General features: G+C 53.5%; 1 long non-coding RNA gene across 5 annotated transcripts; it reads left to right on the top strand.

Moving 5' to 3' along the window:
• The first annotated feature begins 1,948 nt into the window (after positions 1–1,948).
• Positions 1,949–24,821, top strand: LOC125685755 (uncharacterized). Of its 5 annotated transcripts, XR_007373506.1 has the most exons (6): positions 7,766–7,957; positions 14,974–15,023; positions 15,288–15,442; positions 17,646–18,904; positions 19,225–19,443; positions 24,431–24,821. It is a non-coding gene; the product is annotated as an uncharacterized LOC125685755 (long non-coding RNA). The 5 variants fall into 5 exon arrangements; XR_007373509.1 differs by lacking the exon at positions 7,766–7,957 and adding an exon at positions 1,949–2,077 and having other exon boundaries at positions 14,974–15,442; XR_007373507.1 differs by lacking the exon at positions 15,288–15,442 and having other exon boundaries at positions 18,807–18,904.
• The last annotated feature ends 2,224 nt before the right edge of the window (positions 24,822–27,045 follow it).

Genomic DNA, 27,045 nt, shown 5'->3' with positions numbered 1-27,045 from the left:
TATCTGTGAACCCAAACGGATGTAAAACTCTTTGGGCTGCAGGAAAAGGAGATGCTGAGGTGCTTCCCGCCCCCCCCCCCCCGTGATGGCAGAGGGAAATACGAGCAATGCCATGAGTTGATTTCGCGATTTCGCTCCCCCCTCCAACCCCCCCCCAAAGTCAAACAGCCCCGCTCTTAAAAGCACAGCAGCAGAGAAAATAAAGCGAAGCCAAAATAAAGGATGCGGCCGCCGATCCTCGGCTTGAAGGCAAATTTCTGCGACTGATGCTTCGGAGAGAGGAAAACCAAAGAGATCCGCGTTTGGAGAGCATGGGGAAGGGAACCGCGGGGCTCCGGGTAGGGAGGGGGGAAAGGAGGGGGATATTTCGGAAGGAAAACGCTTCTCTCTGTGCTGCGAATTTGCCCGGACAGATAAAAAGGAGAGATTTCTTTTTCCTCCCTTTTTTGAGCGGCGTTCTTCGCTTTTCGAAACTCACGGGAAGGTTTGCAGAAAGTAGCGGCTCCGTTCCCCAATTCGAAATAATGAGCGAATCAAAATATACAACGAAACGCCCGGGGTAAAGGAAGGTCTTTCTGCCTTCCGTCGGGATATTTCCCGTTTCTGGGGGGTCGGTGGGTTTTGTTTTTGTTGTTTTTTGTTTTTTGAGGAGGGGGGGAGGAGGGGGGAAGCACTGATAGTAAATGGAAAATAACAGAACCGCTCAAAGAATCAAATCCTGGCCGTTTTGAGGAATGGATGAAGGACGGGACGTAGGAATGCAGCCAGCAGAGAGCCGCACGGAGGTGGGCAAAGCGATTCAGACACCGAGCTTCAAATTCAACCGCTGGAAGGGCTTTCCCCAATTAAAGCAATAATTATCCTCCTCCCCCCCCCCCCCCCAACTCCTCAGTTGCTTCCTCCGTGCGGCCGCGCCTGGCACGGGATCGGAGCGGGGGGGGGGGGTCAGGACTCGGTGCCCCCTCCCAAAGCCCCGCAGGATGCTGCGCTATTTGGGGTGGTTTCTCATTTCCACCGGCTTGAAAACCCCGCTCAGGGGTGGAAACGTTGATTCCTGCTTTCATTCCCTCCCTCTGGCGTTGAGGGTTGGGGCTGACGGTGTTCCGAAAGCAAGAGTGGAAATCAAAATATAAAGCCGATGTAGGGGAAGGAAAGAGGAACTCGGTCCAAATGCGCCAATGGGCATCGCTTTTCTTGGAGAGACCGAGAGAGGGTTTGGAGGAAGGGGAAAAACGAAGTCATTCCGAGAGGACGGGAAGGGGAAGAGCGGAGCCGCTGTAACTTCATGGAATGCTGCCAATGCTCCCCCCCACAACATCAAACCCCCTTTCTCCCCCCATCCCCCCCCCAGCACCACCTGCGTTCATCGCTGCTTTGCAAGCGAAAAACAAAAACAACCCCCAAAACCGAACGGCGGTGCTTAGAAATCCGCGTGTAACTCGCAGAGCGGCGAGGGAGAACTCGGGAAATCGCTGCTTTATTGGGTCCTTAAAGTAAAATGGAATACAAGAAGGCGACGGTTCCCTCGAAATATCTCCGCCGGGAGATCGGGAGCGGCTCCGAGCGGCCCCCAGGTGCCCCCCCAACTCCAGCCCCCCCTCCCACCCCCCCGGTTTTAGACCCGAATCGACGCTGCGGCTTCAGCGCACCGCTCAAAAACGCTCTCTGTATCTCGCAGCCCTCATCGCCTCCGTGGCTGGGGTGATAGGTTGCCATATTTGCATATATGGTAATGAGCTTCTAATTGCCAGGCTGCTGCGCTTTGCCGATCGATTTCTTGCAATACAGAGGTTCGGGATGCTTTGAAATCTCGCAGTTCCCCTCCCCCTCGCACTCCACCCTCTCCCCCCCCCCCCCCCCCCCTCCTCCGGCCTCCTCCCTCGCACCGGAGCTGTCTCCGCATTTGCATCGCAACTTTTTTAAAATATAACACGTATACTTTACGTATAGGCTACGTGGAGGCTCCTCGGCCGCTCCTATATATCCTTACGCCGGGCACGGCCCCCTCTCCTCCACAGCGTCGGCTCCGGCCTCGGGGCCTCGGCGAAGATCCGCGTTCGCTTCGGGGGATGCAGAGGTGGGGCAAGGCGGGTCGGGCAGGGCTGAGGGAGGGGGGGAGGGTGAAGGGGTGCAGGGATGGAGGGATGCGGAGATACAGGGGAGGGATGAAGGGATGCGGGGATACAGGGGAGGGATGCGGGGATGCAGGGCTACGGGACGGGGATTCGGTGATACAGGGATGCGGGGATGCAGGGATACAGGGGAGGGATGCGGGGATGCAGGGATACAGGACAGGGATTCGGTGATAACAGGATGCGAGGATGCAGGGATAGAGGGGAGGGATGCAGAACAGGGATTCAGTGATATACAGGGATGTAGGGCTACTGGGATGCAGGAATACAGGTCAGGGGTGTAAGGATGCAGGGATAGCGGTGTTCTGGGCGACTGGGATTCAGGGATGCAAGTCAGGAATGAAGGAATACAGGGGTACAGAGCAGAGATGCAGGGATAGAGGGTAAGGATGCAGGGAAGGGATGCAGGACAGGAATGAAAGGAAGGGATAGAGGGTAGCGATGCAAGACGGGGATGCGGGATAGTGCAGGCAAGCAGGTGGGCATTGCAGGCAGAGTTAAAGGGCAGCGCAGGCAGCACCCGTAGCTCCAGCAGCAGTGCTGCTTCAGCCCCACGTCCCACGTCACACGTGGAGGCAGAAGCCGGGGAAAGCCCCTGGGAACGGGGGTGGGAGGTGGGGGAGGAGGGACGAAGCGGCCCAGCTCTGTGTCCCGCACTCCTCGCCGGCCCCCCGGAGTCGTTGCGGGCGGGGCCCCCGCGGAGCCCCCGTGGAGCTCGTGCGTGCCGGGCTCACCCGGCCCCGGAGCCGGACAAACAATGTGAGACTCGGAGGAACAAAAGCCTCGGGGCTTGGGTTGCTGAACACGTCTGAGGCCAGACAAGCCGCTCAATTTATTGGACTTGGTGAGAAAATAATAATAATAATAATAATAATAATAATAATAATAATAATAATAATAATAATAAAATAGGGGGTGAGACGGCAGAGGAAGGGGGGGCCGGAGGAATCTGTCTCTCAAAGCGTCTTTATTAGGGACCGAGGGCTGCGGCAGCGCTGCGGGACCGGGCTCAGGATGCTACGGGGGGGGGGTCCTGATCCTGCCGCCCTTCCGCACGGAACTGGGGGACGTGGGGTGAGTTCTCCCTAAGCCCCCCCACTTCCCTCAGTGTCCCGCGGAGCTGGGAAAGTTTGAGAAGGGACCGAGTGCCACTGCTCTTTGCTGACTCCCTCCGTGCCCCTATCCCCAGAATTTCGGAGCGGGGTTGGAGGTCTGAGGTCTCCTCCTCTAATCGTCCCTCTCCAAGGAAGGCAAGGCCGTGCAAAGAGAGGCTGTGCAAAATCCAGCGATTCCAGGTGCCTTCATTCGCCTCCCATCTCGCCCCACTCGTGCACAACCCAGTGCCGAAACTTGGGGGGCAAAGATGCTGCCGGGGGGGTTCCGTGCTCTGCTCGGAGCCGCTCTCGGTGCACCCCGAGCCCTTCCAGCAAGAGAGGCCGAGAGCAGCGTGTCTCAAAGCGGGGACATCCAAGCATGGGAGGCGGGGAGGGTCTGAAATGATAGGATCCGTGCACACCCCCCCCCCTCCCCAGCCCCCCGCCCCGGCCGGGATCTGCTCCCTCTGCCTCTCCGCTCTGCTGCTGGGGTTGGATTTGGGGGATGGATTTAGGGACAAATGATGACGGTAGCGCGAGGTTCGCCGTGTCCGCAGTTCGTTATGGAATGGCACATCCCGATGGGTGCGTTTGAGAGCCCCCCACCCCCCCCCGCCTCGTTGTGGTCCCGCTTCGATCCGTGCGAGCCCCGTCGCCCCTTCACAGGGCAGCACATCTGGCCAGATGTGAGCGGCCCGGCACCGGCTTTTCCTCCGCACGGCTTTTCCAGCCAGGAGAGAAGAGACTTTTTTCTTTCTTTCTTTCTTTCCTTCCTTTTTTTCATTCATTATTCATTCATTCATTCTTTCTTTCTTTTTTCATTTTATTTCCTATTTATCTCAGAAATACGCTTCCCCGTGTCCTTAATTCTCCTCGCAGGCGTGGAGAGATTGCTCTCGAGCTGTTGTGCATCGGGGGGGGGGGGTGGGGGGGGGAAGGAGGAGGGAAGGAAAAAGAGCAGCGGGCGGCATCTCGGTTCGTGCGCTGCGCAGATGGGCGCTTGGGAGCCGCTGGGTGCCCCAAATCGAGCCTTTTCTATTTTATTTTATTGTATTGTATTTTCATGCAATGATTCGTGTCAGTTTTAAAGCTGGCCATCTTCTAATCGTCCTTTAAGCGTGCGATCCCGAGCCTCGGTCTGTGCGGCTGCTCATTGTATTTGTTTGCATTTTTGTCTGGCTTCAGTTTGCGTAAGCGACTTTGTCGAAAAGCAGCAAACCATGGAGCGGGGGGTTTTTCATTTGCTAATGAAACCCAAAACACACCCGGGAGTCTCCTGCAGTCCGCTCGTGTCCTCCTGCCCCGGGACGTCGCTGGGATGGCAGAAACGCGCCGTCACTGGGAGAGCAGAAGTTTGAACGCGAAGCGTGGCGTTCGGGATGAAGAGCGGTCGGATCGCGGTTCTTCTCCGGGAGGTTTTAGGTAGATACGGTACGCGAAGGGCTTAAAATGATAGATTTTTATTATTTATTTTTTTTATTATTATTTTTACGTCGATTTATTTTTCCTTTTTTTTAAAAAGGATAATTAAAAAGGGGGGAAATCGCGGTTACGTCTGAAAAAAATCCTCCTGGCTCCGGGAGGGAATGGGGTTCGCGGAGCCGCTGCGGTAACGCCTCCAGACCCCCCCGGTAACTCCTCGTAATCCCCCCATTAGGTTCTCTTAGCCCATCTCCCTGCTGTCCCCGTAGGACCCGGCCTCAACTCGAGGGCCCGGCGCTGCCCCAACCCCCGGAGCGGAGGGGCGGATGCCCGAGTCGGGGATGAAGTCGAGGAAGCGGGGAAGTGGGAGCAGAACGCGGGGGCTCGAGCGGAGCGGGCGCTGCCCTCTGTTGCGGTTTTGTCTTCCGAGAAGGACTGGAGATGAATTGAGAAGGGAGGGGGGGGGGGGGTGAAAGAAGGCACTGAGACCCCGTGCGCCTTCGGGGGTGCCGGAAAGCAGGGGGAGAAGGAGGGTGAAGGTAATGCTGAGGGCCCGGCGGGGGCAGAGCGCGCTGGAAGCGGGGCCGGGGCTGCCCGTAACGCCGGCCGGGGGTTCCCAACCTCCCTTGGTCCCCCAGGACCTCATTTCCCCAGCAGCGCCTCTCCGACTGCCTCCGGCCTCGGCCGTGCTGCTCACACCGGAGCAAAGGCAGCGGCTGCAGGATCCCTAATGGGGGAAACTGGGAGAAGGGGTCCTGGGGGGGGGGGGGTGGAACGCGGCCCTGATGGCTGCAGTGCAGGAGGTGGCCATCCCGGACAGTCCCCGAAACGTGCGACCCCGAACTGGGCTGGTTTGATGTTAGAAAATAATAACAGTAGTGATATTAATAATAAATCCAAGGCAACAGGGAATTTAAAGAGAACAGAAAAAATATGTATATATCCAAACGGTCCATTTTCTTTTTTTTTCTTTTATATATATATATATTTTTTTTTTTTTTTGAGGATAAATCGCGTTATTAATTTTGATGCTATCTCTTACGATAAGAGGGAAAATAAAAGGGTAATTAATAGAGAGCCTGCGGGGTCAGAACAACGGCAATAAAAGCAGCGTCTGCGCTCCTCCCGGGGTGTGCACAAGGCGGGGGCCGTGGGGTTGAGCCCCCCCTGCCACCCCCCCCCCCCATAGAAGGGACGGTGGGGCTGGGAACGGCGGTGGCCGAAGCCGGTTGGTGACAGTTGGTGGCAACGGGCGACGGTGGCGATGGGCGGTGGTCGCAGTGCGAGGTGCTGGAGGCGAGTGTGGGGGGGGTTTGGGGGGGGGGGCCGCCGCTGCGTTGAGAGAGCTGCTAAGGGGTGGGGGGATGGGGGGGGGATGGAGGGGGGGGGACACACACAAGGACGGGGGTGAGGGGTGGCGGCGGTGCGTGGAGCGCGGCCCCTCCCCGCCCATTGATGAAGCGATAGGCGCTGCAGAGGGGCGGAGCCAGAACGGGTGACGTCAGGCGGGGTAGAACCAATGAGAGGCCGAGTTGAGGGCCGGGAGTGGGAAAGCATGAATGAAAAGTGCCGCGCGCCGCTCCCCCCCCGGCGCAGAGGCTGCGGGCAGCAGGTAGGTGCCGTGCCGTGCCGTGCCGTGCCGTGCCGTGCCGTGCCGTGCCGTGCCGTGCCGTGCCGTGCCGTGCCGTGCCGTGCCGTGCCGTGCCGTGCCGTGCCGTGCCGTGCCGTGCCGTGCCGTGCCGTGCCGTGCCGTGCCGTGCCGTGCCGTGCCGTGCCGTGCCCATCAACATCCTCGGAAATTCGGAGCTGTCGTCTCCGCGCCCCCTGCAGTGTGGATCTTGTCCGGTCGCGCAAGAGGAAAAGAGGTTGCGGGTGGAGGAGGAGGAGGAGGACCGTGAAAAGCGCGGAGACCCCCGAAGAGCGGATTGCAGGTGAAGGCAGCAGTTGAGGGATGAAGGCTGCTGGGGGAGGGGGCGGGATGGTGGTCTCCTCCACCCTCAATCACCAGCATCCCTTTTACACCCCCGGAGGATGGAGGTCGGTTAGCCGGGGGAGGATGAAGGCACTGCGGGGAGGCAGCTCCGCCGGCGGTGGGAGAAAGGGTGAGGCCCGTAGGGCATCCCCGGGCGGGATGCGGTTACCTCCCGCGGAAAAGAGAACGCGAGGAAAGCGGAACCTCCGAGGAAGGTGGAGAGAAAGAGAGAGAGAGAGAGAGAGAGAGGGGGCTGCGGCTCCCGAGAATGAAGAAAGGGCAAAGGGAGGCCGGGCCCGCGGGGAAGGAGCGAGGCTGCGGGTCCCCCAGCAGCGGTGATCGGGGCCGGGCGCGGTGCCTCCGCGCGGCCGGCGATGCTGAGCATCGGGTGGGAGTCGCTCCCTCCCTTTCCCTCTTTCCTTCTTTGCCATCGTTTCCTCCGCGTTCGTTCATCCCGTCCGTTAACCCCAGATCCGGGCTGCATTCAGAGCAGCTCAAGTTATTATTTATTTGAAGCGGCAGGCAGGCTTTTTTTTTTTTTTTTTTTTGCAGCCTTTTTGTTTGGCGAGCGTTAAATGCATTCGTGGGTGGGGATACGTCCTTTTATGCCTCCTAAATTACGGGTGCAAATTCTATTTGCTTTCATGATCACCGGCTTGGATGTATGATTTTGACAGAGCTCGGGGTTATTAAAAATAACGCGGCCTTAATCCTCAGCACCTGCAGGACGTCGTTTCGTTTGCAAACGAACCAGATTTAAACTGGAAAGGGGGCTCGAACCCGAAACCAGGCTGCTCCTGCGTGGCCGTCTCGTAATTCTGCTCCAAACGGTGTTTCTAAGGGCCAGATTCTGTCCGTGGCACTGATGCTCTGCCTGGGCTGCAGCCGCAGGGCCCCGCTGTAGCTTCGTGCTGGCATTACGGATCCCGCTGTTAATTCTTGCATCTCTGTTTCTTCGTTTCTTCCCTCATTCCCTCTCCAAAAGCCGCATGCCTGGAAGCCCCCTGGAGAAGAGGAGGTTGCCCTTTTCCTGCTAGTGCTGTAGACTTCAGGGGTTGGTTGTTATCTTTGGTTATCTAGCTGTATGAGTGGTGTCGATTCTTCATAAAGCTAGATAACCGAAAGTAAAAATAACCCCATTACACGCCTGAGGAGGATGTGGAGAAGAAAGGAAATTCACCGAGAGGAAGAGGAGGAAAACAAAAAGAAGAAATGAAAGAGAAAGGAAAGGAGGAAGATGAAGAAAACGAGGGGAGGAAAAAAGAAAGAACAGAGGAAAAAAAAAACCAAAAACCAAAAAACAAAGACAACTTTTTGAGACTGCAATTAAAACCGAGGTAGGATTTCATTATTTCTTGATTTCAAGACCCGGTTTGCCTCCTTTTAAGAAAGCATTTTCTGGTTCTGTCTTGAGCAAAATGAGGATGGTGCCCTTCTGTTTTTTTTTTTTGGCTGCTGACTGTAATTGAATTAACAAAGTAAAACTTCCCATCAGATTGGGAATTAGGGAAGCCCAGGACCCAGCCTGCAGCTCGAGGATGAACTCACATTGCATAACAGCTCGGGTAGCATCACAGAACCCATAAATCAATACAGATTACCGTGCTGGATTATCTGTGTAATAAAGCAGCAACCGAGCACTGTTTATTAATGGTTGTTTTGCAGATATGAACATTGGATTCTTCTCTCTTCATTTTCTTTTCCACCCCCCCCCCCCCCCCCCCCCTTCCCCTACCATTTCCAATCTGTTTAGTTTCATTCCCTGACTGAGATAACTTGGTATCCAGATTAGGAAGAGTGATGCAATGACTTGGAAAATGGTTTCTTGCAGCTTTCTTTGTGTTTGTTTTGTTGTTTTCATTCCCTCTTTTTGCACCTCTACCCAAACGCTCCCTCTTCCAACCCTCTGCCTATGAGCGTCCCTTTGATCCGCGATTGGGGATTTATTAATGAAAATATCTATTTAATTTGCCTTGGAAGCAGCATGAGATGAATGGGGGGAACTTGATTTTCTATTCTTTATCCTTTCCGACTGCCAATTCGCACCAATCCTCGCTCCCTTCACTTCTCTTGGCCTCTTCTTATGGAATCCAGGATTTCTGCTTCTTCTGCTTCAGAAGGAGATGGGGAGGGGGGGGGGGGGGGGGGGGGTCAGAGATGTGCACTGGGTGCTCCCCACCCTCTGCTATGGCCAGGTTGCTTAAATGCCACCCGCCCAACCTGGCTGCCCATTTGGACCAATGTCTTGATGCTGCTTTGAAGAACACAGAGCTCTTCAAGAGGGTTTTGATCTCATAACGGTGACACCAAGGTTGAGGGGGGGGAGGGGGGGGGGAAGGAAGGGGGGCAAAGCTCTTAATAATAATAATTAAAAATAATAATAATAATACATGAGCCAGAGAAGCCAAACTGATTTTGGAAAGGAGTATTTGGAGCGTTGCACCTTGGGAGAGGTGTAGAGAAAGAGCTGGCTTTTGAGCCGTGCTGGGACCCGCTCGTTTTGCTCTTGCGCTCATCAGGGACTTCGTTATTATTATCATTATTATTATTATATTTATTTATTTTTATTATTTTTTTAAAGGGAGAGGGAGAAGTGGAAGAAACTGCCCCCGGGACTTTGTGCAGGGGAAGGCTGTAGTTCGGGATGCAGTGTGAGAGACGAGTCACGCTCCTCTGGTGACTTTAATTTAATAAACGAGACCGTTTTCACCTCCTCACCCACAGCCCCATAATTCAGGCTCACTCGGTGCGTGTGCCTCTTCCCTGTACCAATTTCCTTGGGGACATCCCAAAACACACCCCCCCTCCTACCATACCCACCCCTCCTGGGTGTGTTGGGTGCTGCTCTCATCCTGCAGCCTGGGCCTGGAGCAGAGGGACGTTTCCATGCGCTCTCATTGTATCCCCTGCTGCTCCTCCAGGCTGCTGGCGCATCCCAGGCTGGGGACACGTGGCAGAGAGTGGAGGGATGAAGGAGCTTTGAGGGCTCCTATGGGCTGTGCCTGAGCGTGGGATGGAGTCGGCCACCTGGCTTTGGTGGCAGCAAGATGTCACCGTGCTGCTGTCCCCTGTGAGGTGCCCGGCGCCACCAGCAGATGTTTGGGTGCGGGTGGGCATTGGGCACAGCCGTGTGTCCTCGTGCAAGCGGCTCACTGGGGACAAGGCAGTGGGCGAGGTGCTTTTATTGCTGGGGAGAAGCCATGTGCCACCCTCCATTGGGCAGCGGATTGGGTCTGGGAGGAGGGGGGAAGGAGGACGGCGCCAATCAGGGGCTGGGAGCAGCGTGCCATCATCTTTTGGTTTTCCCAGGTGACCAATCCTGGTGGGCACGGGGCCGAGGCGGCGCTGCCATAGGCTGTGGTGCGATGCTGTCACCTGCTCAGCTCTAACAAAGGCAAGGGCAGAGATGGGGCCGGTGACCTGGGATGAGGGCAAAAGCTCTGTGGGGAATTTGGTGACCCACGGGGCAGAGGATGCTCAGTGTCCGACCCGTTCCCTGCTCACCCCTATCCCTGCTGGGTGCAATCCTGCACTCCCAAATGGGAACCAATGCTCGATAGCCCCATTTCTCCACCCCATGGGGCTCGGGATGCTGCCAGCTGCTCTCTATCTTAGCAGAGCTTCTTTACAATCTCATGCCATTGTGGCAGGTGAACTTAACCTCATCCCCAGGCCTGTGGGAGCTGGAATCCTGCAGGCAGCTGTTTTCTACCTTTATTTCTTTCCTCCTCTTCCCACTTTGCTCCCAGAGCGTGCTGGCAATAGGAGCCCTGTGTGTTGGTGTGACGTTGATCTAAATTGCAGCTTATATGTGGCTGTTCAAGCTTGCTTGGACACTGTGATTTGAGTGGTTCACACTCAGCACTGTCTGCTCACCTCTCCCTTGTGTCCATCTGACTGCTGGAGACATTGATGGGAGGTAGGCTTGCATGTTCTGTATTGAGGGATCAGCCCTCCGTGCCCTTTTCATGCTCAAAGCAGTGCAGTTGAAGCAAAGAGAGGAGTAGAGGGGATATTAATTAATTGATGGGTCAGGGACTGATTGAGGAGAACCAACCTGTACAAATGCAGCTATTGACAAACGGTGATTTTCACTCGGCGCCTCATTTTCACCTTGAAATATCCTAGGGATGAACCTGAGGTTGACTCGCTTTTGCTTTAAATAAATGGCTGAAGCCTTCCGAGGTCTCCAGCCCTCATCATCCTCACTGTGACCCATGGGCCGGGGAGGTGGAGAATAGTGCAGTCGCAAAGAAACCGTACGTGTGTGTGTGCCTGAATGTAGGAATATCTATGTTTCGAACCCCAAATAATTGCAGCAGGGTTGCAGTTGCTGATGGATGGATTCTGGTGATGCTCAAGAGGGAGCAGTGGGGTTTTTTGGGGTCTGCGCCTCATCCTGCTCCCAAGGCAATGCTGTTAGGAATGTCAGGTCTGCGTGGGTCTGCTCCTCATTGTCCTGGGGTTTGTGTCTTTGTGCTGGGAGCAGCCGTTCCTCTCCAAATCATCAGGACTCCCAAGCCTTGAGGGTTTCCAAGGGGTGTGATTTTCACATTGGGATTACAACAAAGCATCTCAGCGGGCGCTCTGAGTTCCTGGAGGAAACCGAATCGGGCCCTGTTGAATTTTGGCAGTGGGAACAGCATCCTGGGGGCTGTGCTCTGCGTGAACTGTGTGCCCCTGAGCTCTGTCCCCGTTGCAAATTTGGGACTTTGCACTGCTCTGCAATGGATCTTGCCATGCCCTGCGTCAGCACTGGGCATCCCAGAGTGACATCATCCCCTACAGCCCCCCCCCCCCCAAAAAAAGCAAAAGCAATGAGGGTCTTTCTCCCATCCGACCCCCCTCAGCAAGCCAATGTGGCACATGGCATCCACCAAATGGGAGTTGACGGGTGCCCTGGGGGGGACAGCTGATGGCATTTCCCTCAGCAACGGCTGGGAGGAAAATGCTGAGCTAGGCACTGGTGGGGCTGGGTTGGTCGCTGTGATGCTCTGAGGGTGATTGGATGTGAAAGCAGAGCTGCTGGCAGCTTCCCTGCTCCCCGTGCTGAGGAGGTTTGGCTGGCCTGGGGACAATGTGACAGCACTGCCATCGAGACAGGGCCTTAAAAATAGTCCTAGAGCCACGTTCTGGTTGCCCTGCAGGGTTTTTAGGGATGGAGATAGTGCCAGCTCTGCTCTCTGCCTTCTCTAGAATGCAATGAAAAAGAGATGGCTGCTGGCCGGGGGGCTCAAGAGCAGGCTAGCATCTACAAAGCAGTGCTGTCAATGGTGGGTTTTGCTGGAAAAGATGAGAAATGTGTTGAGAGCTGAATCACAGAGAGCGGATCGCTGAGGTCTGTGAGGGTGGGCAGCAGCTCCTGGCTGAACTGTGCTCCGATCAGCGGTCTTGTGCCGGTGTGACATGAGGATTTGCCCTGCTGCTGCTGAGAGCCAACGCTCGTGGCTACGATGCTGAGCTGTGTAATCCCTAAGCTGTGGCTCTGACAGACCTAGGAGGTGTAAAAATCATTCTAATTCCACTTCCAGGGCTTTTGGTGTCACCGGGGCAGGGGCAGAGGGGGCAGTGCCAAGTGTGTGTGAGCTCGGTCTTAAATCCCTGCACCCTGGATCTCAGGGGGGGGAAGGTGTGATTAATGGGGGGTGAGCACGGGTTTGTGTGATGTGGGCATTGCCCACCTCAAAATTGTTTTGTTTGGAGGAAAAAAATAGAAAAACAAGTATTATGTATCTGTCCTTGGATCCATTTTGTTCCCTTTGAAAGGCTCTGTGTGGGTTACGGGCATTAGATGAGGGACTGCAGGACTGTGATCCCCTTTTGGAGGCACTGAGTGCTCCCTGGGAAGGAGGAAGAGCTTCCATTGAGGTGTTAACTTCGTTCCAGCCCTTCCTCCTGCTCTGCTTTTCAGTCGGTGTCAGAGGGAGGGAAGTGCCCCATAGCCTACAATTAGGGCTGGTGGGTTCTGTGTGGGTTCCTCAGCCCCAAGCTGGTTTTGTAGCCTCCTGAGCCCCCGACCTCCATGAGCTGGGCTGTCTTCATCTCCCATGAACGAGCTGAAAGGGGAGAAATAAAAGGAATTGTGTCTTTGGATGGCCTGGAAGTGCTCTCTGGAGATGCATATGGAGTTGATGGGAGAGGAATGGGGAAATGGGAATGTTACTCTGGCTGATGCAGGCTATCAGGGATGGAGTTGGCTTGGAAGCTTGTGTTGATGCCATGCAGAGCTGTTGGTGTCCAGGGACTTGCGGGTGCTGCAGAGGGTGAATGGGCCACTGATGGCTGCGGGTTCTGCACAAACTCTGGGGGAGTTTGCTCCCTTCCTCTGCTTTGGTTTAAGCTTTGACCAACCGAAGCCCAGAGAAACCTGCTCCTCATGAAAACATACATGTATCTATAATACAAAATCTCAAGGCCATTCCACTCCTGAGGAGCTGGATGCTTTCTGAGCACGCACCGCTCACGGGCCACAGAACCCACGGCTGCAAGGCTCTCTGCTTTGCGGGTTGCCATGGAAAACCAGGATTATTCAGCTTGTGCATGGGCAGAGGAGGCCAGCACCATCGTTTTGAACGTGCACCGTGCTGGCCCTGGTGGGAGCCTCGGCGTCCTCCGTGCTCTCCTCCTGCAGCCCCAGCCCCTTGGCTGGGCTCTTATCTCCAATAATCCTCCCATAAGAGGGCTTTCTGCTTGTTATGACACCCAGTGAAAGCGTGGGAGAAAGATCCTTTCTTCACCCTTGTCCTCCGCAGCCAGCCACTAGCCTGAATGGGAGGCTTTTTTTGTGTCCCTGTGTGCCTGACTAATTGAGCTGAAGGACTTGCGTCTGGAAGGGCTTGAAAGGGACTTTTGTTGCTGCTGCAGAGTTTGTGGAAGGCGAATGAGCGCTGCTTTCTTAAGGGATGCGGGTCCTGGGCAAATTTGACTCTCGAGTGCTCACGCCTCTGAGGTCTTTGGGAAAATTAAGGGGGGGGGGGGGGGGGGGGGAAAGGGGGGTGGGTTTGCTTGCTTTCTTGCTTTTTTTTTTTTTTTTCTTGCTGAAAAATGGAGCCTGGCCCCCAAATGCTTCGTGAGCCGGCTTTCAAACAGGGCTGAGAAAACACTGAGATGAGAAAATCATGGTTTAAAAATAACCGTGCTGCCTCCTGCGTCCTCAGGGCTGGCACTCGAAGCACAAATCCCCTGCAGGACCTCAGGAAGAATTGAGGTTCTACCATCCAACAGCACTTCCCAGCCTTGTGCTGCCCCGTGATGCTGTGAGCTGATGGGCATTGAGTGCCCCCAGCACTGCCCACACCCCTCTGTTTGCTGCTGCAAAATCCTCCTTCCCCTCTTTTGCCTTTGCTGCGATGGAAGAGGTGGGAAGTTGTGGTTTGTGCTATGGGTGCTTTCCTCAGGGCATGGATTTGTCCCATCAGAGCTGTTTGCGCACTGTTTGGGGTGCAAAAGCACTTGGCGTCGCTCTGTTTGTGGTGCTTCCTATGTGCCCTTGTTCATTTCTCATGACATCCTCATCCAGGATGGACAAAAACTGGGGATGTACTCCAGAATGCAGCTGGGCTTTCTGACAGCAGCCATTGGTGCAACTAGGGGAGGATGCTCGGCCGCCCTGTGTCACCCCAGCCACGTTTCCCTACACAATGCACCTTCCAGGCATTTTCTTGATGCTGCTGGAGGCGGGTGAGGAGTAAAAATGTTGACAGAGCTGGAAAATCCAAGTGAGGACCAAGGCCTCGCATCCCCTGGTGGCGCCCATCCCAAAGCCATTCCGCCTTTCCTCTCCCCCTGACGTCCAACTTCTGCAAACAGAGGTTTCTCTTAACACCTCAGTGTAAAAATTCTTCTCTTTCCTTCTCTTTATCAGTTTTCCTTTTATTTTTTTACCTCCCCGACCATATCATTCCCTAAGCTGCCAGACCGCACTCCTATAAACGTGGATAAACATGTTCATTTTGCCTGTGGGGTTCTGGCACAAAGCAGCTGTAAGCATTTTTGGAAGCTGACTTCCAATGGGGTAAGAGGGAGGCTGCATGCGTTGGCATTTCCATGCCCCAAAGCCCTGCTTTGTGCCTCTGGGCAGCCAAAATGGTCTCCTAAGGGCCGAAGAGGTGATGAGAAACAGAGCAAAGGGGGGGGGTGAGGCAAATGGGAATGGCTTCTAAGGCGTCAAATGGGATGGAGAAGGAGGAGGGTGGAAAAGCGGGAGTTCCTTTAATAATAACGATATTAATAATAATGGTGAAAATGATTAAAAATGGTTAATAAGACTTTATTCATGTCGCTCAGTGGGGGGAGGTTTGATAAAGCCGAGTGATTTCCACGCTGTGCTAAAAAGCATCAACTCTCCTTTCAGCCACCTCCGCTCCTCCTTTGCTGCGGCGCTGGGGATGCCATTGACTCCAGGTACGTGCAAAGTCCCACCCCGTTGCCACCTCTCCTAAATGACAATTTACACACGATCTGTGCAATCCTAAGGAAGCATCTGCAGCATCTTCCTGAGGAGGTTTGCTTTCTCAGCTCCGTAACGACGCTGCACCTCAGTCATTAGCGATAAGCGGCTGTTGGCACCAGGACGGCTGCACCCACCAACCTCCTGCATGTGTGCACTTAATTCATGAAAAATCAATATTGGAAAGGATGGTAAGAATGAAAATCTTCCATTTCCAGCTTTCTGGAATCGCTTCTGTACTCGGAAATGGAAAGCAACTGGAGGTGCACTCAGCAGCAGAGCATGGCTGGGAGATCCTCAGCTAGAGGACAGAGGGTAAACACAGAAACCCACACTGCAGTTTTATTTTTATTCCTCCCTCATCCTCATTTTGGTAAGGAGGGTTCCATTAGTTTATTTCTTTATATTTTGACCCTTGAGGCTTGCAGAAAGGCTCGACATTTTAGCTTGCAAAGCGGCCTGGGATCAGGTGTAAGATGTAAAGAGAGCACGCATTCCAATGCACAGAAACGCAATATTATTAATGCTAATCAATAAGAGCGTGGCTATTAATGACTGAGCCATAAGCTGTGCATGCACCTCGCCTCCATGCAGCAGGCACACAGCTCTGCCCTGGGGTTTTTTGCTTCGTGCCCAGCGTTGCCTTGGTGTGCTTGGATCATCCCAGGCGCATTGCAGCACCGCTGCATCGTGGCCACGGCTTCCCATGTGCTCTGTCCCTGCCAGGTGATGCCACCATGAGAAACGCTGTCAGTTTTCCTTTTATTTACTGCTTTTATTCCCTTGATACCAAAAAAAAAAAAAAAAAAAGAAAGAGAGAGAGAGAGAAGGCTGGGATTTCAACAACGTCATATTTTTGTTGGGAACAATGGGACGGCGGCTCTGCACCCTCCTGGATGCCCATATCCAAACCTTGGAGGGTGCCATCACCCTTTGCCCATGCACCACAATGACGTGTTTCTCATCTGTTTGATAGCAGCCCGCTGGGTTTTTTCCCCCTCCCTTTCCTTCTTTTTTTTTTTCTCTCCTTCTTTTTCCTTTTTCCTCCCTCCATTTCTGCGTTTCAGCCTTTGTCTCATCTCCCACCGGCGCCTAACGAAGGGGCAGCCACTCCCACGCCAATGGAGTTTTTGTTGTTCTTGTTTTCCTGGTGCTTTGTTCCCCTTCCCACCCTCCCCGTGGCCCTCATCCCACGCTTATGGGGATCCCAGTAAGGGCACGGGGTTGGGGTGCCTGGGAAGGGACGGAGGAGCACAAAGCCCGAGCGCGATGAGGGCTCTTGTTGTCATGGTTGTGTGCGAAAGAGTTAACCCATTAGCAATTCTGAGCCCTTCTTCCGATAGTTAAACCTGATTTGCATGCATTTGCATAATGAATGTCATTTGCATTCCTGGAGGTTGGCTACTTCTGTGGGAAAAGTCAAAGCGGGATTGCAGGGAGGGCGAAAAAGGGGGAGGGGGGGGTGAGTAAGGGGGGGGTCGGTGAAGAAAGGAGGGAAGATTTCCCTGCGCCCCACGCGTCTCCCTGCCCCCTCCTCTGTCCTCGCCCAAACGTTGCACACATCTTTCCCTTTTCCCCCCATTTATTTTATCCCCCCTCGATGCCTTCCTGCCTCTCCCTGCCATAGGATAAAGCCGGAACATAAAGCCAAGGGCGGATGGGCCGCGTCGAGGCGAGCGCATCCTTCCCGCTCACCCCCCACCCTCCCCCCCCCCTCCGTTCCCCTCCTTTAATTTCCCCCTTCTAATTCCATCTTGGCTCTTGTTCCCTGCACCCTCGTACGCAGGGGGCTGTGGCCCTCTCCCTCCCCTCTCCGTGGGTGCATGCGTGCTGGAACGGTAGCAGAAAGGGAAAAAAAAGGTGCGAGCCACCATTTTAGGCAGCCAACATAAAATGGCCGATGCTCGCTCGTGGCTGCAGCCACCCCACCTCTCTGCCTGCGGCCCCATATCCAACCCATGCCCCCACGTCCCACGATGGCCCCACACCCCACTCGTGCCCCGTGTGCTCACCCTAGCCTTGCTCACCCACGTTTGCCCTTTGCCACCCATGGTGTTCGCTCCAGCATCACCCCCAGATCCTCTCCTTTGGATTCATTCCCCATTTCTGCAGCGGGGAGCGAGACCAACGTGAGCATCCAGTCCTTTCTACAACGTATTTTGGGGTGGTCGTTAAAATTTGCTCTGTGTCACGGGGGATATTTTGACTCACATTTTGCCAAATGATCTTGCAGTGGCTCCAGCCCACGTTTATATTCTCATGTATTGCAGAAATACTAACGAAGCAGCTGTTTGATTATTTTTTTTTTTCCCCTTTTCTTGGATTAATTGAGAATGTTTTGTGGCTGTTTAAAGATTGGGGGGGGAATAATATCAGTGCGAAACACAACCAAGAACATCCTTGCACTCTATGTGGCCCATAGGGCCTCACGTGCCCAATGGAAGGTTTGTAGGGACAGAGATGACGGCGTGAGGTCGGATAGGAGCAGGAATATCGCCTGATCTGCTGGGAGCTTCTTGATGGATTGATTCTGTCCTGATGCTTGAGGTTTTTATTTTGGGGTGCTTTCTCTGCAGAGCCCATTGTGGGTGGCTGCTGGTTTGGTGGGGATCTCAACGCTCCATGAGGTTGCGTTGGTGCTTCCTGATGTCTCCCCATCTATCTGTCGCCAAGAGGGCAAGAAACCTGAAGGTCTTCCACACCTGAATATGTGGAATGAGCTGAACCCCAAATCTCTCTTTTTTTCCCATCTGGTTGGAGCATGAACTCCATCACCCCATGCCCATTTTGGGGCTGAGGCCGCCATCCTCATGCAGACATTGATCCCTTGGAGGTGACCCAGCACCTCCAGCCCCGCGCGTGCAGGAATGGGCACTCATTCCCTAACACCCACAAAAATGCATTAAGGCTCTTAGCTGCTCAGCTGAGCTGGAGCCGCTCAGCTGATTTCTCCCTGCTCAGACTGGGGGGGGAGGAGGGAGATGGATTTTTGTGCCTTTTTCTCGCTTTTTATGCTGAGATGCAGTCATGGAGTGGACGTGGGCTGGGGGATGGAGCTTTGGCTTCACTGCTCTGTGTTGCTGAGCCTCCATCCTTGGCTTATTGCTTCTTTTCCACTGCTCGCTCCTCTTGGTTTCTGTGCTGTTATCAATGATTTATGGGACTGAAGGGCAAGAGAAAAAGATCTTTCTTTGGCCCCAGTGTCTTCCTCTCTTAAAAGTGCCAAGTAAATTTGGCACTGGGTGCTTAAATCTATGAGTAGCCCATGAATTGCCATGGGTGAAGCAAGGTTTATGTAGAGAGGAAATACACAAGGCAAACCACTACATAAAAAACAGATCTGTGCTGGCAACCCAGGACAGAACAGAGCAGTGGGGTGGGGAAAGTAGCATGTGGTCCTACTGAGCTGCAGGGTTGCCTTGGATGGCTATACCACAGCACTCAGCATCCCCAGATCTGCACAGACTTTGGGTCTTGGGGCTGGGCTTGAGGTTTTTCAGCAGCTCTGGTGACAGAGGGAAGCCTGGGGACCACGGCTCCTCACGAGGCAGGTGGAAAAAAGGGGTTCTTTTGAATGGAATTTATTTGGCTCTGCCTTGTAACTCCTGGGCTGGATGTCCATGGAGATGAAGGATGTTGGGTGAATTCTGTGGCCATCATCATCTGTGGTGCAGCTGGGGGGCACTGGGGCTGACATTTATCCTTCTCTCATTCCCTTTTCTCTTTCTCTCCACTAGCGCAGAGAGTAGCTTCGCCTGCTGTGATGCTCCATGCTTTTCCTGGCCAGCCAAGAGTAATGCTTGAGTCCTGGGGGAAGTTCATTCAGAATTGCCTGGTAAGAGCCTAATTTTCATGGCTATCCATAAACCCCAGCTCCTTGGACTGAGTAGACTCCAGCACCTGCCCCATGGGCACAAGGACCAGGCTACGGGGAGCATGGTGTTGCTGCTCACCATGCACTGCACAGCTTCTCACACCCCTGTGGTTTTTTTTCCATGGTCTCTTATTGCTGTTTTATTCACTCCCAATCCTCCAAGCCCACAGGCAGCATCCTTTGAGGCTCTTATTTGCTGGTAAATCTGGGGAAGAGGGGAAGGAGCTGCTGTTGCTTGTGGTTTTCAACTTTGATCATATCTCGCTATTGCATGAACACAGGAGTGGAGGCTGGAAAGCAAAACCACAACCACAGCAGAGCCTGGATATGGGAAGCTGCTAGCAGGACCCATCTTGGGGACGGTCGCTGTGTGTGCCTTCCTCCATCCTCCTCCTCCTCCCAGCAGCTGGTGACGTGGAGCAGCACAGAGCAAGCCTGGCATCGGGCTGTAAGGACAGCAGGAGCACTTTGGGGATGGGACACAGCACCGTGCCACACTGGTGAGACTGGGGGGCACCGTGGGGGGGGCGGGGGGCACAGGTGAGGTGCTGGGTCTGCGGATGGGACGGGGCATTTATTAACGTGGCGCAGCTGAAACGGGTGCTCTGCCAGTGGTCAAGGCTGCTCCACAAACTGAGCATTGTTTCCCAGTTAGGTTCAGCGCATTTTCCCCGCTCCCCCCCCCTCCCTTCCCCTTTCCTCTCCTCTCGCCTTCGCACAAAGATGCCATTGTGCTGGGAGCTCGGTGATGGCAGCGTTGTTATTGGGTTCAAAAAAAAAAAGAAGGAAAAAAAAAAAAAGAGAGAGAAAAGAAAGAAGTGGGGAGGGGGGACCCAACAAGGTGAAGAGGTTTAAATCAGCTTAGCCCAAATGCCAATTAAAAACCAAAGAGGATTAGGCGTGTGATCAGCAGAATAGACCATCATTGTGCCCAGCTGAGGGTCCCCGCTCTGGCAGTGCAGGGTCCAGCTCTCCAAGCAGTGTGGCCAGGGTGTGGGCAGCAAAAGCACTGGGGTTCCTGGTGGGAGCACCTTTCCTTCCGTGTGTTTTTGCTTTGTTTGAATTGCATGCAGGCACTCTTGCCACGGTTTGAGCTCAGCTGAACAAGGAGAGCTCTTGGTCTCTCTGCCAAGGTCTCTCTGGTCTTCCTTAAATTGCTTTTGGGCTGGGTTGGGTGCCGTCGTGCTGTCCTCATAGGAGCAAGAGGGCAGCATTCTGACCTCTGCTCCTGACAGTCCTTGGGGTGATGGAAACACCAGGAGCATCACATGAGCTGTCCTGCAGCCAGAGAGTCACAGAATCACCTGAGCTGGCAAGAGCTTGGAGCTGAAATGCATCCATTACCTGACCTGCTGCATTCCATCCTTGTCATGTCCCCTCGTACCACGAGGCTTCACCCATTTGCTCCATGGCCTGCTATTCTGTTTGGTTCAGTGCTCCTGTGCCATCCTCCAGCTTGGAGGAACTGAGCTCTCCAAAGGTGTGCGGTGATGCCCGTGGGGAGCCCATGGTCCTGGTTGTACCCTGGGGTGGGTGAGGTGGTGGTGTGTGCTCTGCCCTGCTCTGAGCATCTCTCCCAAGGCACTTCTGCTCTGGCCAATGCACTTCTTGCAGTGCTACAGCTGTTCTGATGAGGGGCTTCGCCTTGCAGGATGTGGCTGTAGGATGAGGATTGCTCAGCCACCAACTTGCTCCCTGTCCTCAGAACGGTGCTGGGATGGCACACATTCCTGCTCCTGGGTTTCAGCTATTTAGCTCCAGCATCTCTTTTGCATGGGTGCAGCCTTAGACGCTTCTTTTTCAGACTGATGCTGTGTATAGGCTGGGGCGCTCAGGACCATGTCCCATAGGGATCTTTCCCTGTGCTACATGAAAGCCCATGGGAGAAGCCGTGCTGAGCTGTGGAGGCCCCAGCAACGAACGCAAAACGCTCCAGGTCTCGAGCCATAGTGAGGAAACAGGAGGGAAAAAAATGGCCTTTTTTGTGACTTAGGAGAACCTGGGCACCCGAAATATCAGCAGAGGGAGCACAGTCACAGGGTGCAGAGCACGGGCGGTGGGTGCAGGAGGCCTGGATGCTGCTGGTGGGGAGGTGGGGACGGCAAAGGGGCTTTCTCCCCCCACGCATCACCCAAACACGACTCCCAAGGGTGCTGCATCCTTTCGACCCAGGGATGCTGATGGGCTCCCAGCGAGCCCAGAGGCTGTGGGATCGAGGAGAGGGGACCAGCCCCATCCCCTTTTGTCGCCGCCGTGTAATTTATGATATGAGAGAGGACCATTGTCTGGACCCATCCTGTATTTTTTCCGAGGGCTTTGCCTCTCTTCCCAGCCCCCCGCTGTGCCGCCACTACTGTACCGTTGCTATGGGACGAGCTCCCCGCGCCGCCGCTATGCGAGCAGAACCAGGGAGGGCTGAACGCTGCGCCTGGACCCATCTGGAGCCCCGAGCCCCTCTGCCGGCAGCATCGCAGCCCCGCTGACGTGCCCAGAGCCTGGGAATGGGGCTTTCAGCCCTTCCAAGTTCACGGCCACCGGAGGCATTCAGCTGCCGGGGGGGCAGTGGGAGCAGGGCCGTTTGGCTCCATTCTCCCTTCCCCTCCGCCTTTCAGCGGCGCGATGTCCTCGCCGCATACAGATCCCCCATCCCTTTCTCCTCCTGACAAGTGCGCACATAAATAAATTACCCCCACCGGGCGAGTGTGGAACAATCTGTCCCCTAAATTCTATTCATCGCCAGACAGGACCCATTATTCCCCCGATTAAAGCCGCTGGAGTAGCTTGCAAGGGTTACAGTTACTCTGTCAAACTGTAAATAAGACACTAAAAATAAAGGGTGCTGGTGAGAGAGGGAGAGAGAGGGGGGAAAGGGAAGCCAGACTAATGCCTGCTGCTAGGGAAACCGAATGAATCCCTAATGATGCCTGTGTACAAACAGCAAATAATGAAGGAAAAGTGACAAACGGACCTCAGCCGCGCTTTGGGATGCAGGAGGCTCTGTGTCACCCCGCTCCCATAGGGCCTGCAAAGGGGTGGTGGGGATCCAGACCTTGCTTTGCTTATGCAGGGGTGCAGGTCTTGCCGACGTGCTGATTTTAGGGATGCTGTCTCCTCCAGAGTCTGGCACAGGGGAGCATCCATCAGCTGTGCCCGTGGAGCAGAGGGCTGTGGGGTGTCCCCCAATGGGCTGAGCTGATCCCAAGCACTTTGCTTTGCCCCCTTGCCTGTGATGGATTGCAGCGGGGGAGCACCCAGCCTTAGAAAGCCCTTTTGGATGCAATCCATTTCCCCTCTTGCAGTTTCCTTGCCAGCTAGAAAAAGTGCAGTTGTTCACTTCTCCTCCTCTTGTCCCATAAAGCCCACGACCAGAGGCCAAAGCCCACAGGCAATGTGCTCACGTGGGGTTTTGCCTCAATTCCAAAGGGGCAAAGACAGAAGGGGTTTATTTCAGGTCCATGTCAGAGCATTCTGATTGCTGCCAGTCTTATGAGCTGGGAAAAGCCATCAGGCTGAAGCTGCCCATGGGTACTGACATGGATCCTTGCTCAGGGAGGCTTGAAAAACCTGCAGCAAGGAGAGGCAAGGAGTGGGGCATCTCCAAGTGGTGCTGATGCTCATCTGGAGGAAATGGAGCCCAGGAAGGAGACCTGGAGAAGATGTCCTGGGTGGGAAGTGCTGCAGTTTGCCTTCCTGAAGCAGAGCCATGAGTTGGGGGTCCACAGATGCTCGCAGTCCCTCCAGAAGCATTGCTCACACCAATATTGTTCACCAGCCAGGCCAAGCTGGGGCTGAGCAGCTTTCCTTCCACCTCAGGGTGATGGAAAAAAAAAATAATAATAATAACAAAACACACAAAAAAGAAGAAACAAAAACCCCTTTTCACCCACCTTTTGGCTGTGAAGCCACATGGCTCCAAGCAGAGCAATCCTGTGTGCTCCCCCTGGCCTGCTCCTCCTAACCCTAACCCTCACCCTTACTTTTACCCTATCCTTGCTGGTGACACTGCTGGGGATTCAGTCCTCACGTAACACTTGAGGCTGTGCTGCTGCTCCCTATGGAGATGCAGCACCTGCAGGGCTGGGTGCAAGCAGAGATCCCCAAGTTCCCCACTCCAGCTGGGTAAAGATTGAGAACAATTTAGGAAAAACACACTTAGTGTCATTTTATCCTTGGTTTTCATTTATTAATGGGAGGAGGGATTCTCATCCGAGGCTGCAGAAGATGTGGCAAATCAGGCAGACCCTTGGCATTCGCTCTCCTCATTCCGACGCAAAGCAGTTTTGTGTCTGCCCACCCCTCTCTTTTCATGAGCTTTTCCCCAGATCACCCAAGTGAGTGATTTCCCACCTATGGACACCATCTAGATATACCAAGTCAGTGTAAAAGCTGCTTAGGAGCTTGTAAGAGCTGCAGCCGACCCCTTCTATGGTCAAGGATTGGGATGAGGTGCACCTTTGACTGAACCCTCAGTTCCAGGCTGTGAAGGTGTTTGCCAGCATAGCAGACACACAGAGCACACGCAGTAACAGCCAGGTAGCTTGAGTGGCTGAATCATCATGACCTCCTTTTAAAGTCCATTTAAATGCTTCCCCGCAGGCTCGTATAGGGCTGTTAAGGGCTTCATTTGAATAAATAAGTGCAGAGGTACAGGAGGAGCATCCCCACCACCCCCTGGAAGCCCCCAGCACCAGTAATGGCACCAGAAAGCAGGCAAACCGGGAAGGAGCTCCATGCTATATATTCCATAAAGTAGAGTAATTAAGCATTGCTAGTTTTGATGACTTCAAACAGAGCGACTCCGGGAAATAAGCCCCTTCTTTATAATTAGTGGGATTTCCTCCGCATCAAATGGGGAGATTGATTCTCTAATCTGCTCACATGCTTTTGATTTGGTCTCTCAGCCGCTTGTACCAACTGCTTCCACTCCCTGCTCTTGCTGATAAAACCTTACAAAAGGAGATTTTGGGAAGGCGTGACCCGAGCTGAGGTCTGGGATTTTTTGTTCTGTGTGGCTGTTTTGTGTGTTCTTAAGTTGCTCAAAATGATGGAAGCGATGAAAAACAAAACGCCCATTAAGCGTCCGCCTGAAGTTGGGTGCTGGCTGCTGAGTTGCTGCTGCTCTGCAGTGCCTTGCTCAGTCTTTGCGTGCTCTGAGCACCTCCAAAACGGACGCACTGCAGAGCAGGAACACAGGGATGGGTGCAGCATCACCTTGGCTTGGCCCCTTGCGAGCAGCAATGTCGAGCACAGGTCATGCAATTAGGGAGCGGTGAGCATGTAACTGTGCAATTATGCAAATGGGGACCAAAATCACTGTTTTCAGCAGAAATGCCTGAAGATGAAGGCAAGGAGCTCTGTGCAGCCTTGATTTAAGCAGAGACTTCCAGCGTGACCCCATGGGGATGAGCAGGGAGAGGGTGGCACCGCGGCCAGAACAAAGCCTGAATGGTGGCGCCCATATTTACAGCTGTGCTCTTCCCATTCCAGGTGGAGAACAAGAAGCTGGAAGAGGGAAAAAATCACCAGCAGCAGAAGAAAAGAAAGGAAACGAAAGTCTCCAAACTCAGGAAATCCGTGTTAATTGCTTACAAATGTCTCCATCTCAAAAATTATCCAACTGATGTTGTCGTGCTTTTTTTTTTTTGACAGCCTGTCTGTTATATATATTTTTTAAATATTCATGCACCGAAATCTAATTACTAGGCAAATTTAATGATAATGAAATGAAGGCACTTTAGCAGAAAGCACGGGGCCTTGTTAATATTTTCTCAATCTCTGTCTTGTTCGTGTTTTTAAAGCATTTTTTTTTGTTGTTTTCACCACCGCCTCTCTTGCAGTAAAAAAGAATTGCCAAAAATAAAACTCGGATTGCTGGAAATGTTTGTGGTGCCTCTTTTTATAAGGATGGGGAATTTGTGAGGTGATTAAAGGTGTTGGACAAAAAAAAATATATACATAAAAATCAAGTGAGCCAAACGTAATTGGGGAAGGCAGATGAAGTATTGCTGTTAGGGAGTGTTAAGGGGATGGATGGATGGAGGGATGGAGGGATGGAGGGATGGATGGATGGATGGATGGAGGGATGGATGGATGGATGGATGGATGGACGGATGGATGAATAAATGGATGGATGAATGGACGGACAGACGGACGGACGGATGGATGGATGGATGGATGGATGGATAAATGGATGGATGGACGGACGGACGGATGGACGGATAGATGGATGGATGGATGGATGGATGGATGGATGGATGGATGGATGGATGGATGGATGGAGCCACACGATGCACGTGGTGCTCAAACTCCTTCTGCACCTGGCAGGTCCCACCTGAGACCCATAAGCAAACAGGGGCACCTGTGGCTGCTTGCTGTAGTTAAAGCCAGTTGAGGAAGCGCTCTGCTTTCTCCTGGTTTTGCTGCAGTTTGTGGTGCGTGTCCCTGCTCTGTGCCATCCCTTGCTCCTGCCTCTCATCCTCCTTTGGTCTCTGGTTTTACTCTGTGCTTTAGAGCGTGGTTGTTTTCTTACAGTGGGTGATGTGAAAGGTTGGAGTGAGGCTGTGGGTGAGCCCTAGTCATCCCTGTGGGGTTTGCTCCTCCAAAGAACTCTGAGGAAAATTGCTTTGGCAGAGGTTGGAGTGCTTTGGTGGAGGCGGGGAGGTGCAGCCAAATGAAATTTGCTGCTGAAGATTTGGGGTCTGCATTTTAAGGCTTGCACGTGACACTCACTGATGCACCCAAGGTCTTCGGGTCCCTTCTCTGAGCCCATCCTTGTGGTGTTGCTCCTGTCCCAGCCCAATTAGACACAGTGTCAAGAGGAGGTCAGTGAAACAGGAGGGTGTTGGAGGCTTTGTCTTTGGATCTCCAGTTCCAGGACCCCTCAAGTGCAAGCAGCAATGGCTTTTCCAGTCCTCTTCTGTGCTCCTTCACCCATGCCTCTGCTCCCCTGCGGTGCAGTTTGATGTTCAGTTCTGTGCTAAAAGAGTTGGACTCTGAAACATCCACCAACGTTTGCACACAGCCGTGTTTGCCTCACAGATCTCTTCCAGCAGCATTTATCCTGCCAAAATGACAGATTTCTATTAGAGAGCCGCAGCCCGGCACGATGATTATAATTGTCACTAATTTCTTTCTTTTGCAATCAGGTTTGCACCTTGACACACTGGTATAAAACGAGGCAACGACTCCCCCCTCTCTCCCATGCAATGCTGGTCTCTCCCAGTGCTGCTGAGGTCTGGGTTTCTTTGGAGCTCTGCAGAGATGCCCAAAATCTGCTCGGGGTGAGGATGGGGAACACTGGTGATCCCATTGCTGGGGCTCCAAGCTATAGCAGGAATGGGGGCACGGAGCAGAGGTGTAGAAAGGGGCAGTGGGGCTCGTGAGGTTTCCTGCACCACTGCTGGGATCACCAGGGGGGGAATTGGGAGTTCCTATTGATTTATTTTTTAGCTTAACCCTCCTAAGAGAACGCCACAAAGATTCCCAGGTGCTGTCAGCTGGCACAAGGCCCCCCAAAATATCCCCCCCTCACCCCAACCAGAATCAACTCCATAAAACAAAGAAGCTGAAGGTTCAGCCGACTAAAATTTACCAGCGTGGCAAATAAAGCATGTACAGCACTAAAACAAAATTTGCATTGCAATAATGCTTTATTAAGCACATTAGGAGATTAAACGAATCAACCCATTTGTTCCCATTTGCGTTGCGTCAGAATTTGCATATATATATATATATATTATTATTTTTTCTTTCCTCCCCACCTCCATCTTGCCCCGCACCCTGGGCTTGTTTGGCAAGGCATTTTCTCAAGGAACCTTGCAAAGATCTTGCCAAAGAAGAAGGTGTGTGTGTGTGTGGATGGATGGATGCGTGCGTGTGGATGCAGAGGGGGCTTTTAAATCAAAGCACTTGACTTGGCCGTGTGTTTGTCTGCATGAGTATGCACAGAGGAGGGGTGGGACGCAGAAGAAAAGATTTGTCTGCTCCCAATTCAGCCAAAATGGTTAATTAAGACAATAGAGGCTATATAACAATTGGGGCCAGGCACTGAATGGTTGTCTAGACTCTATAGTTCAGCTGCAACTTCTCCGTCGGAATTTTAA

The sequence above is a fragment of the Lagopus muta genome, chromosome 29 (assembly GCF_023343835.1).
Source record: "Lagopus muta isolate bLagMut1 chromosome 29, bLagMut1 primary, whole genome shotgun sequence".
Classification (NCBI taxonomy): domain Eukaryota; kingdom Metazoa; phylum Chordata; class Aves; order Galliformes; family Phasianidae; genus Lagopus; species Lagopus muta.
Note: the sequence above shows the minus strand (reverse complement) of the source record. Positions and strands in the feature narration are given on the sequence as shown.